This window comes from Panicum virgatum, chromosome 7N, assembly GCF_016808335.1.
Source record: "Panicum virgatum strain AP13 chromosome 7N, P.virgatum_v5, whole genome shotgun sequence".
Taxonomy (NCBI): Eukaryota; Viridiplantae; Streptophyta; class Magnoliopsida; order Poales; family Poaceae; genus Panicum; species Panicum virgatum.
Genome location: NC_053151.1, coordinates 5,475,341 through 5,487,329, shown reverse-complemented (window position 1 = coordinate 5,487,329; position 11,989 = coordinate 5,475,341). Strand labels below are relative to the sequence as shown.

General features: G+C 43.9%; 1 long non-coding RNA gene across 1 annotated transcript; it reads right to left on the bottom strand.

Moving 5' to 3' along the window:
• Positions 1-373: 373 nt before the first annotated feature.
• On the bottom strand, positions 374-3,804 carry LOC120683912. The gene is made up of 2 exons (XR_005678980.1): positions 708-3,804; positions 374-614 (listed from the first exon to the last, which is right to left on the bottom strand). It is a non-coding gene; the product is annotated as an uncharacterized LOC120683912 (long non-coding RNA).
• Positions 3,805-11,989: the final 8,185 nt, after the last annotated feature.

Here is an 11,989-nt window from a genome sequence, read left to right as displayed (position 1 = left end):
CCGCCGTACTCTTGCCGGTCGCTTCTCTTGTTACTCCGTTGATGCATACTACTCCCTCCATTTTCAAATATTTGACACGGTTGATTTTTTTTTCAAAACTTTTATCATTCCTCTTGTTAAAAAAATTGCGAGTTATATATCATTTATTTTGTTGTGATTTGGTTTATCATCGACTATAGTTTGAGTATGATTTATAGTTTTACATGTTTGTATAATTTTTTGAATAAGATGAAGGATCAAAATTTAAAAAAAAAAGTCAAACATGTCAAATCTTACTATTACTAATTGGAGACTCCTTTTGAGTCCTTCATATTAAATCTCATCTGGCGCATTTAGAAAAAAGAAAAATCCTAGAAATTCTCAAAAAAAGGGTAGCATCTAACCATTTATTTGTTAGTATAAAAATAATGACCATAAGATCAGCTGATATAATAACCCCTTACAATTATACACAAATTACACCTCTGCCATTACGTTTGTACGCTAGCTGCCGTTGGTGGTGGGACTATCTTATTATCACGATTCACAGGTCCTGATGGTCTAATCATCCAACCAGCTATGGTGCCTGGCAGCTTGTGTTTTTTGTGAGCAGTAGTCTATCAGGTTTGTCCTCACTGCAGCCAACATCCGAATGACCTTATGTCACGTTTTTATCAATGTAAAAAGGAGAGAGTCATGTTAATCATGTTGAGATCTGTCGTGTATACATGTCAGATCTTCGTGTACCGACGTAATGCAGCGCAATGGGATAAAATCATGTAACCAAGTTAAACAACGTATATGCCATGGATATAGATTAGATACATCATACCTGCAATCAAGAAAGACAAGTCACATTAGGATGTCGCATTATATCACGTTGGGATCACCATTAATGGTACACTTTTTTTGCCTAACTTACAACAGGAATACGTCATGTGAAATGAGACATAGACCAATATAATAGCACCTTACAAGAGTAGTTGTTTAACATCTTTGCCATGGATACTTAGTCTATTTATCGTATTTTAAATTTTATAAGACATAAATATATACTTCTCCTATTACCTAATAGGACCCATATGTCAATGGTCCAAAGTTACTCCAGATTATTGAAATAAAACTCTAATAATAAATTACATTTAAAATACCCATTCAACCGTTTTAACTATGACAAGTTAAACCATTGATGTTGCACGTTGCCTGAATGGTCAAAGGTGGATGCACAGATGTTTATATTTCTACAATAATATATCTTACTTAGTTAATCAAATATAATCCATCTATAATGCTATGTTGTATGTAAACATGAGAATCTATCCATGAAACATGTATATCCATCTTGACATGCGAAACAATAATGCCTTGATCTCCTTGTTAACAAGACTCTCTATCAATGATATAAAGCATAAAATTTCCACACAAATTATAAATATCTTAATAATATATGGACGCGAACAGAAAAGTATCAATGTTAACAAGATGTTCTATAAAACAATAAATTTCAATTCCCTCTTAATTAGAAACATCAAGCCATGGATCTAAGCAGCCTTGAACAATATCACCCTTAAAATATGTTCCGCTTTCTAAAAATATATTCACAGGCTATTATGAAAGCAAACTCAAAATAACCCTCCAAATTTGTATATATATAAATTACCCACATATGTCGCTATGAAATATTATAAAAAGTAGCTAAACAAAAGTCTACACCTCAAGCATCAAGATACCTATGGAAGTGATAGTTTATATCATTTTAGTAGCTAACAGTGAGTCGAGAGCCTGTAATTCATTAAATATGAGCATTAGAGTTCAAACTAATATGCAAATAAGAAATTTAGCAACTAAATAAGGTAAGATTTGGAAGCAACAATCTAGATTCATATACCACGACAAATAGACTTCAATACTAGCTGAGATATTGAAGAAGGTTTTAATTAAGTTTATTGACATGTTTCAAATGCTTATAGTTGATAAGGTTCTAGCCCGTGCGAGAGCACGGGTTGATGGTCTGGTATTTAAAAATGGAGGGAGTGGTAGGATGTTGTTTGTTCCGACCCCTAAGTTCGTTTTCGTTGCTAGTGGATCATTGTTTCAGTTTAAATGCTAAATGGTTTAAACACTAAATCTATGTGTTTATCTTTTAGATGCCTAAATATGTATACATACTATAATATTTTACATTTATGTAAGCATAAATATGTATATTTTGATGTTATAATACCAAACCGTTTGGAACATTTAACTCAATGTAAACAACTTGTAAAAGATCTAATCGCTAAACAGAGGGTGACCGATTGTTTATCGTTTAGCGTTTAGAATAACAATGATTACGCAAAAAAGTTGAAAGGTCTCCCGTTTAAATAGAAACCCCTCACCATATAGGTGGTTTAGGGTTACATAAAATTCTCGAGAGATCACAACAAAAGAATGTTCATGAATAAGCATGTGTTCTCGGAAGAATGTCAAAGATCGTGCCAAGAAAAAATCCATGAATAAGCGTGGCATGATTATTGAAAAATAAACTGAATTAAGCGGGCCCATATGCATTCACAGATTAGGAACTTGGGGGAAGTTTTAACACACTAATTGCTTTGCTAATCGAGAAAGGTTCTAACTGAGCCCAATGTTTACTCGGTGGTATCATCTCGTTTGCTACTTTACTTTATGATTAATCGCCCTTTTTCACTTTTATTGCAGTGGTAGACTTCAGATCTGACACAGAAGATCTAGTGCATTGTTTTATGCAACAAACGATTTTTTTCAAAATAACTACCAGGATACTAAAACAAATTATCTTTGTTCTGTAAGGGCTAAATGTTTCGTAACTCAAGCCAAGTTTAATAAGAAAAAATACATCATGCAACAAAAGCTAAAGGCTATCACCTTCAATTCAATGCACACATGATGCCGGAGGATAGGAAATGAGCCGAATTAAAGTCAGACTCAAACAAAGAAAAAGGGTACTTGATGAGCTGTGAGGTCTTTTTCCGTTTGTGAGGAGATAGAGATAAGATATATCCGGCATGGTGTCATGTGGACATCAATTAGCTGCGAGGACATTATCTCAATAGAAACTGGGAGGACATTGCCCTGTACTACTATGTGGTACAAATCTTGAAATGATGGATGCATGACCACACACCTTCCCTACCAACATATCTCAAGTCAGTTGTCCGGTGACCTGTATGACATGTCCTCGTGTGCTTACTGCTTAGAGACAATGACGTAAGGAATCTCTAGTATCGTACACTCATCCTCCCTCCGATATAAAAATAATAGACATTTTTGTGCTCATGCCGTCACTATATTATATTTTTTGACATCATTAACTATTTAATTATTTTGATTGGCCTTTCAAAAATGGCATGACTAGATTTGTCTTAATCGCAGTTTTAAAATATTGCAAGTATATTTTGAATATATTTGCTGTTATTAATTTATGTTTTAAAATAGTGTTTTGGTGACCGTGTCGCCATTGCAAACATCTATTATATATTTTTATATTGAAAGGGGTACAATAATAAAAGTGCCCATCAAGGAGGCAGAGAAGGACAAATTGGCAACAAACAGAAAATGACCAAGTGCCTTCAGAAAACACCATAAGAACCGCATTGCAGCTATTTTTGGCATTTGTAGAACGACATCGTACCTCTCCCATTGAAAAGAGGAGGATATCGTACTAGTACAAAATCACTTGTTAGAATGCCACCCTTTATTTATAGCGAACAAACCAAAAGTTAAACTGCCTCTAGAAATCACAGGCGGGCCCTCGAAAAAGCGTCATGCAAAAATCGTAAGTTTTCACATGAACTAGCTAGAATTATGACACATTATTAATACATAAACTGTAGAGTTTGACAATATCAGCAAATTTTATGTTGACATTTTTCATTTGTGAACATTTAACCGTCCATATATTTAATTTAATTTTGTCAAATGGCCTCCAATGGATAAATAGTCAATAACAAAGTTGTAGAGTTCGACAAGATTAGCAACTTTATAATTGAAGTGTTTTGTGTGTAAACATTCAATACAAAATTTAATAAAAGTAAATAGAAAAGGAAAACATCCATTGCCTAATTACAAGTGATAGTGTGGTCTGGTGGTGGGAAATTATCGTGCAAGGCAAGAGGTCTGTGAGTTGCAACGGGTAACTGTTTGGAGTATTTGGGTGAAGCTTCCTAGGCTGAATATTTTTTTTTTAAATGAGGCCTTATGTATAAAATAATTTTTTGGGTGTGGTTCATCTAATCACCCACCTCTAGAAATAACGATTTCTAAGGATAGACCTTCATATCACCCGTCACCAGAAATTTAACTATAAGGACAGGTGATGCGGTTGTTTGACTCCACAAATCGATCTCTTGGGGTAGCTCGGCGCTTTTCCTTTGCAAACGTGGTTTCTAGCGATGCATGAGCAACTAAGGATCCAAAATCTGCCTCTCAAAAACTTTTTAATTTTGTGCTACGTCGTCATAGTGCACCAAATAACTCTTTCACTAATAAGTTTTGTTTCACATGAAAATGAGTAAATGCAATGAAAAGTTTTTCATGTAAGTACGTAGTCTAGTAGATATTTTTGTCAAATGATAAAATTCATTTAGTATTACTAAGCTAAAAACCAAAGAAGTATTTCGATTGGAATGAATCCTAAACGAGAACAATCTATTTTGCACACGCCCACCATAATTTAAAAATCACTTTCTTCGTAACCATGACATTCGGTTGATTGGTTTATGGCCAAAGCTAGCCAAGCCAAATTTTGGCAAAGATTTGTTGTTGTTTGTTCCAAGGCCAATTCTTGGCCACACATATATTTGGTCTGGCCATGAACGATGGGCTGTGGGACCGAAGCCGGCGACCAGAGGGGGGGTGAATGGGAGCCGATCAAAATTTCTTCCGAAATTCAAACCGTCGGCCTATATCCCGAAAATCACCAAAGCCCTCAAGCGTTCTGGCCAAAGTTTGGAATAGCTATGGAAAAGATAAACCAACACAAAATGCCTCGAACGAGCGAACGAAACCACGAAGCAAATCGGAAGCGAATTGGGAAAACTGCAGAACTGATCTGCCTGGACCGGTCTGACCGGTGCGCTGGACCGGTCTGACCGGTCGTGCCAACCGGTCTGACCGGTAGCACCCAGAAAACCCCCGAGAAATTGGATTCAAACGGTGAATCCCGAGCAAACGACCACGAAAACCGACAAAACTTGGGGGATTGCTTCGCCCCTACCCCGTGAACATATCCCCAAAAGATCTCGTCCTAAAGATCAACGATTCTTAAGAATTCGATAAGAGATCAAAAGGGTTGGGGTTTTCTCTAAAACTCAAGAACTCGAATTCGAAAGAGCTCGTGATTCCAGAGGGTGTAGGATAGGGCTAGATGCATGGGAATCACAGCTAAGAACTCGTAGCCTCCTCTCAATCAAGTGTGCCAAAAACGAAATCGAAAATCCATTGCACAAGGCACAAAACCAGGGGATTGAATCGAATCAAAAGCCCAGAGGGCACGAGGAGGATAGGGCCTCCTTTCCCAATCAAATCCCTTACAAGGTTTCAACAATCCATGGACAAAATCAACTCAAACGAGAGGAACAGAGGGAGGGAGACGCAGGGGCGGCGGCCTGGAGAAACAGAGAGTCCACGAACAGATTACAAAAGCCGCCGTCCGCCTCCTTGGTTTTGTGGCGCAAACCAAGAAACCCGCCTTCCGTCGCCGGTTGCGCCCTCGATCCAGGAGTGGACGCCACAGCTGCCTCCCGGTCCGAGCTCCGGTCCCGGCTGCCCTTCACCGCCGTCCACCGCACGGTCCATCGGCCACAGCACCTCCACGGCAGCTCCCCGTCGACACTCGACGCCCGTGTACCTGCAATCCAAAGACCAAGCGCACGATCACACCGCACGGTTGACAATTCACTCATCACAAGCAGGATAGAGTACTCAACATTCCTCAATCTCCCCCTTGATGAGTGCATTGTCAACACACCACAAACGAACCAAGAGAAGTGAAACCAAAGAAGAACAAAGAAGCACGAAAGAGAAGAACTCAAGCAGGTGACAAAAAGCTCAAAAAGGCAAGAATTGTCACTTACTCAAGCAAAGATCGATCCCCTAAGACAAGGGCAACGGCTCGACGCAATCGATCAAAAGACAAAACATGACTCCTCAAGGACAGAGGTAACGCTCGACGCAGTCATGCAAGAACCAGGAGCCAAAACCAAAATAGAAACTCCACAAGCAAAGTTTTTCCCTCTCACATGTGCAACTCTCCCAAAATGATGCACTCTCAAAGCCCTATGCACAACAAGTTTTTCAAAAATCAAACAAGTCTCCCCCTTGTTCGATCACTTCTCTCAAAATTCTCCCCCTTGTTGGCACATGCACACATCAAGTCTAAAAAGACCTAAAGCTCCCCCTGAAGCAAAAACTCCCCCTGAACAGATGTTATGCAATGAATGCAATGCAGGAGGTGTAAGTGAAAGCATTCAGGGATACAAAGATATGAGCAACATCTAGTAACAAGCACGTGTGCATCCATAAACAAGACCTGCATCTAGCTCAACAGGGTATATCATATCAGTCTAGAGCTAGGCAAGTTCAGTTTATGAGAAATAAAAGCATCACCCATGATCTAGCACTAACAAGTAGGGAATGAAAAGCAGTGCTACTCATACTTATACAGGTGAGCCAAATCAGCCAAAACAAGTTGCCAACATTCATTTTTCAATCAATTTTTATATCAAGCAATTCTAAGTGCCAGGGGTTAAAAGCTTGTCATGCTTTACTTAGCAACGAGGCTAAGCCTATGCCAACAGACAATCAGAAGCTTAAAGCACTCGTTTCAGTCATGCACAGCCTTGCCCGGGTTCTCACAAGTGCAAAGTGAGCCGTCCCGAAAGCTCGATCAGTGCGACAAGCAATCCCACCTGGATCTTTTCAATCCATTTCATGAGCAGTTCAAGCAATTTTTATCAGATTTAGATCATTTCAAGTATGAATTGCTGAACGAAAAGGCACACTAGCATGAATAAGATAGCAAGGCACATCAACACGCCCTAACATGCTAGTAGCCAAGACAGGGTGATCATGTTTTCATATTTTCAAATCAAAATAGCTTAACTCAGATGATGTCATATACACAGTGGAGCAAGCTATACATGATCAAGTTTATCAACTCACACTAGCAGGCACTAGAAGATCATAGCAATGTATACAAGAATGCTAGTGCAAGTGAGACAATGCAAAATGCAAACATGTACAATGCATATGCACAATGCAACTACCAAACTAAAACTTAAGAGAAAGACAAAGGAAAGCCAAAAGCTAAGCAACTGAAGAAATAAGCAAATACAACGGCTCAAAGACACACAGGACTAGACCAAATGGATCCAACTGAGTACCATGGAAAAGGCAACAATCAGAAAACCACAAGTCCATCCTGAGAGGAAAACGTACAAGCCGAATGCTCACATACCTCGATGAAGATCCCGCTGGACCTAGAGCATAGCAAGCTCGAGGTCACCTCCCCTGCGTCCTCAGCGGATCCACCTTCTGCTCGAATAGGTTCTTGTAGAGGTGAACGATCGAAGTGGAAGTAGTGGTACTGGATCGTCCTCCTGAGCTGAGGTAGTCGAAGCAGAAGGGGCCGGAGCCTGCAGCCGGCGCAGTAACTCCGAATCATCATCGGCACCTGAGGTAAAGCTCCCCCTCAACAAGTGATACCTAGCACAAGAGAAGCTAGGACACAAGAAGATAGCAAACACCAAAGATCCAGAGCAAGACTCAAGTAGATGGTTAGGTGTTAGTCAAGCCACATGCAAGGGTATACCAAAGACACTCTAGAACATATCAAGACAAAAGATATACCTAGAATAATCTAAAGGTACTCAACAAGATGAACCAAGGCAGCAAGACTATATGAAGAAGATACTTGAGCTAGCAACCAGACCTAAGGAGCAAAAGCTACACAAGCATGAGGGGACTGGACAAAGCATACACCCTGAGCTAGCAAGAGTCAAGACAAGATGAAAACCACAAAAACTAGCATACAGAGTGGCTAGTCCACCAAAGCACAAGCACAGACCTAGCAAGCAAGACAAGAGATGTAGAATCTACAATAGGCACACGCAGAAAATGTACAAAGAACTCAAAAGACAAACTCAAATGTACATAGGATACAACAGCCACCATGGGCTATCCATCAGCCTTGGAGAACCATCAAGTCTTGATCAAACCTGCATAAGACCAAGATCCATGGAGCACTTGTTCTCCAAGCCTCCAACCTGCATCACCATCGAGACAAAAGAGGAGCAAACGTCTCGACACTGGGGTTAGCAAAGTGAGAAGCAAACCAGTGACGAGTCATCTGCTCTATAGAAGGGTAAGCAAAGTCAGGCAAAGCGTATCCCCCGTCCCGTCTACCGCGTGACTGACGAACACCACCGCGAGGAAAGCGTGGAGCCTCAAAACCTCCTCCAAAGCCTCGGTCTCGTGGTCCATAGCCATACTGAAAACGACCAGGAGCACGGCCGGCAAAGCGACCACCTGCTAGAGCACGGTAACCACCACCGTCTCCCTGACCTACACCTACACGGCGCGCCCTAGCATCTCGCCTATCACCACGCCGAGAAGGATCACGCACCCGAGCAGAGTACATGTCCGCGTTCAGTCTCTCCTACTCTCTCCTCACAGCCCGCTTCCTCCTGAAGCAAAACTCCTCCAGGTGACCTTCCCTGTCACAGAACTCGCAGTGGTACCTCACCTCACGCTTGGGAGGTGGAGGCCTAGCCTGCGGACGGGGAGGAGCAGCCCTCTTCTTCTGGGCAACCTGGGCTGTGGCAGCAGGGAGCGTGTCGAGGGAGTTCCTCAGCTCATTGGGCTTTGGAACCCAAACCTGCTTCTGCGGAGGTGCTTTCGGTGGTTATTTAAGCACACCATCCGCGGGGTCAACAAGCGAAGGCTGCGTGCTCGTTCTAGCAGTGTTTCCAACAGCCTTGCCGATCTTACCATACAACCTGTCAAAGTCTGACTTCGTGTATGTGTAACCGACCCAAACCCATCACCACGCTTAAACTGCTTGATCATCATGCCCAACTGCGGCTCACTAGCAGAAACCCAACTAAGAATCGCCCTAAGATAGGTATTCTCATTCTCCAGGTTGGCTTTCTCTACCGCAAGATTATCCAAATCAGAGATCAAACCAGGGCAAACAGAGCAGTCAATAGGTGGGCTAGACTCTATGACCTTAGTCTTTCCAAAAGACTTGATCAAAGCGTTCTTCTCCTCTAGCTCCAACCTAAGCGTGGGACAAAGCTTACAAGCACCAAGCAAAACTGGCCTAGACTTCATCTCCTCTAGCTCGCACACAACAGTAGCAAACTTAGACTGCAACGAAACTAGATCAGACTTAAAGATAGGACACTCCTCGCATTCAAGCACATCGCTAACAATAGGAGCATCCTTAACCAGTTCTAGTTCATGCTTGGCCTTCGCGAGCTCATGAGACACGTCAGCAAGCGAAATCTTAGCAACATCTAAGTTCGCGACGTTCTCATCAGGCTTGGCACGGAGAGCAACAAGATCGTTCATGTGAGATATGCAGCCAGCGCACTCATCCTCACTAGACTTCTCCCTAGCACAAGCCAGCTCAGCCCTAAGCTTTCTACGCTCTCTAGCTGCTTCCTTAAGCAGCCTCTTCTGGTTGTCGAGAGCGGCGTACAACTCCCTAACCTCTGTATCAAGCAGGTCGATCGTGGAGTTTACCACTGAATCGCTCTCGGATCCTGGAGAAGAGCCGGAGTGCGTCGGTGTAGCATGTCCACCCGAAGACGCACGAGCACCATCGGCTTCGCCCGCCATGGTGCAGAAGCTCTTGCATCGACCGGCCGCCAAGCAAAGGCCGTTGAAGCCGGTGGCTTCCTTGTCCCGCTTCTTCTTCTTCTTGTCGTCGTCGGAGGTCGGTGAAGAAGAGCGGTCGGTGTCGGAGCTCTTGTCGAGGTCGCTGGGCTGCGCCAGGAAGGCCTTCTCCCGCTTCTTGGCCTTGTACTGGAAGCGCTTCTTGAGCGACTCCTTGTCGAAGCGTCCTCCCCGGTCACGACTGCGGTGCTTGTGGCGCCGACGCTCCTTGTTGGAGCCTCCCTCGTCGCGGTCGCGGTGGCGGTAGTAGTCGAAGGAGTTGTTCTGGCCACCGCCGGACTTCTTGGGGCAATCGGCGATGAAGTGGTTCAGGTCGCCGCAGTTGTAGCACCCGGGGTTCTTCTTCCTCTACCTGTTGTGGTAGACGCGCTGGAACTTGCTGATGAGAAGGCACAAGTCGTCGTCGCCCAGCGTCCCTAGCTGCTCATCTGAAACAGAAGGCAAAGAGGCAAGAGAAAAGCCAAGAGCAGAGTTAGCGTTAGAGTTCGATCCACCTGGGCCAGTCAGAAGAGTGACGCTCTTGGAAGGAGGGGCACCATTGAGCTTGGCTCGTGTCTGGTTATCCACCTCCGTGGCCTTGAACTTGCTGAAAAGCTCGTTCACGGTCAGAGTCTCATAGCCTGCAGACTCAATGATCGTGTTCACCTTGAGATCCCACACAGAGCGGTCAAGTGTGTAGAGCAACTTGAGAGCCTTCTCGTGCTCTGTGTACTCAAGGGCACCAGCAGATCTGTTCGCATTGACCTTGTTCACAATTGACTGAAAATGACTGAACATCAGGTCAATGCTCTCACCCGGCTCCTGTGTGAAGTTCTCATACTCACGCCGGTGAGTCTCGAACAGTCTGGCCTTCACCTGAGGTGTACCCTCGTGGTAGTTCTCAAGGCACGTCCAAATCTTGTGGGCTTCCTGAAAACCCTGGACGCGTGAGAACTCCGCACGAGAAACGCCAGCGAACAAGGCATTGACAGCCTTGGTGTTAGCCTCGTGCTGGGTCACCTGAAGAGGCGTGGTCCGAACAGCCAGCACCACGTAAAGCTAGTTCGTGGTAATCTCCCAGACATCGGCTCCCATGCTCTGCAGGAAGGCTCTCATGCGAACCTTCCAGTAGGCATAATCCTCGCCAGAAAATACTGGGATCTTACCAAGACTCGCCATAGTCGCCGAGTGGTTTTCGAACCGGTTGAGGTATTGAAAACCTCAACCAAGCTCTGATACCAATTGTGGGACCGAAGCCGGCGACCAGAGGGGGGTGAATGTGAGCCGATCAAAATTTCTTCCGAAATTCAAACCGTCGGCCTATATCCCGAAAATCACCCAAGCCCTCAAGCGTTCTGGCCAAAGTTTGGAATAGCTATGGAAAAGCTAAACCAACACAAAAGGCCTCGAACGAGCGAACGAAACCACGAAGCAAATCGGAAGCGAATTGGGAAAAGTGCAGAACTGATCTGCCTGGACCGGTCTGACCGGTGCGCTGGACCGGTCTGACCGGTGCGCTGGACCGGTCTGACCGGTCGTGCCTACCGGTCTGACCGGTAGCACCCAGAAAACCCCCGAGAAATTGGATTCAAACGGTGAATCCCGAGCAAACGACCACGAAAACCGACAAAACTTGGGGGATTGCTTCGCCCCTACCCCGTGAACATATCCCCAAAAGATCTCGTCCTAAAGATCAACGATTCTTGAGAATTCGAGAGGAGATCAAAAGGGTTGGGGTTTTCTCTAAAACTCAAGAACTCGAATTCGAAAGAGCTCGTGATTCCAGAGGGTGTAGGACAGGGCTAGATGCACGGGAATCACAGCTAAGAACTCGTAGCCTCCTCTCAATCGAGTGTGCCAAAAATGAAATCGAAAATCCATTGCACAAGGCACAAAACCAGTGGATTGAATCGAATCAAAAGCCCAGAGGGCACGAGGAGGATAGGGCCTCCTTTCCCAATCAAATCCCTTACAAGGTTTCAACAATCCATGGACAAAATCAACTCAAACGAGAGGAACAAAGGGAGGGAGACGCTGGGGCGGCGGCCTGGAGAAACAGAGAGTCCACGAACAGATTACAAAAGCCGCCGTCCGCCTCCTTGGTTTTGTGGCG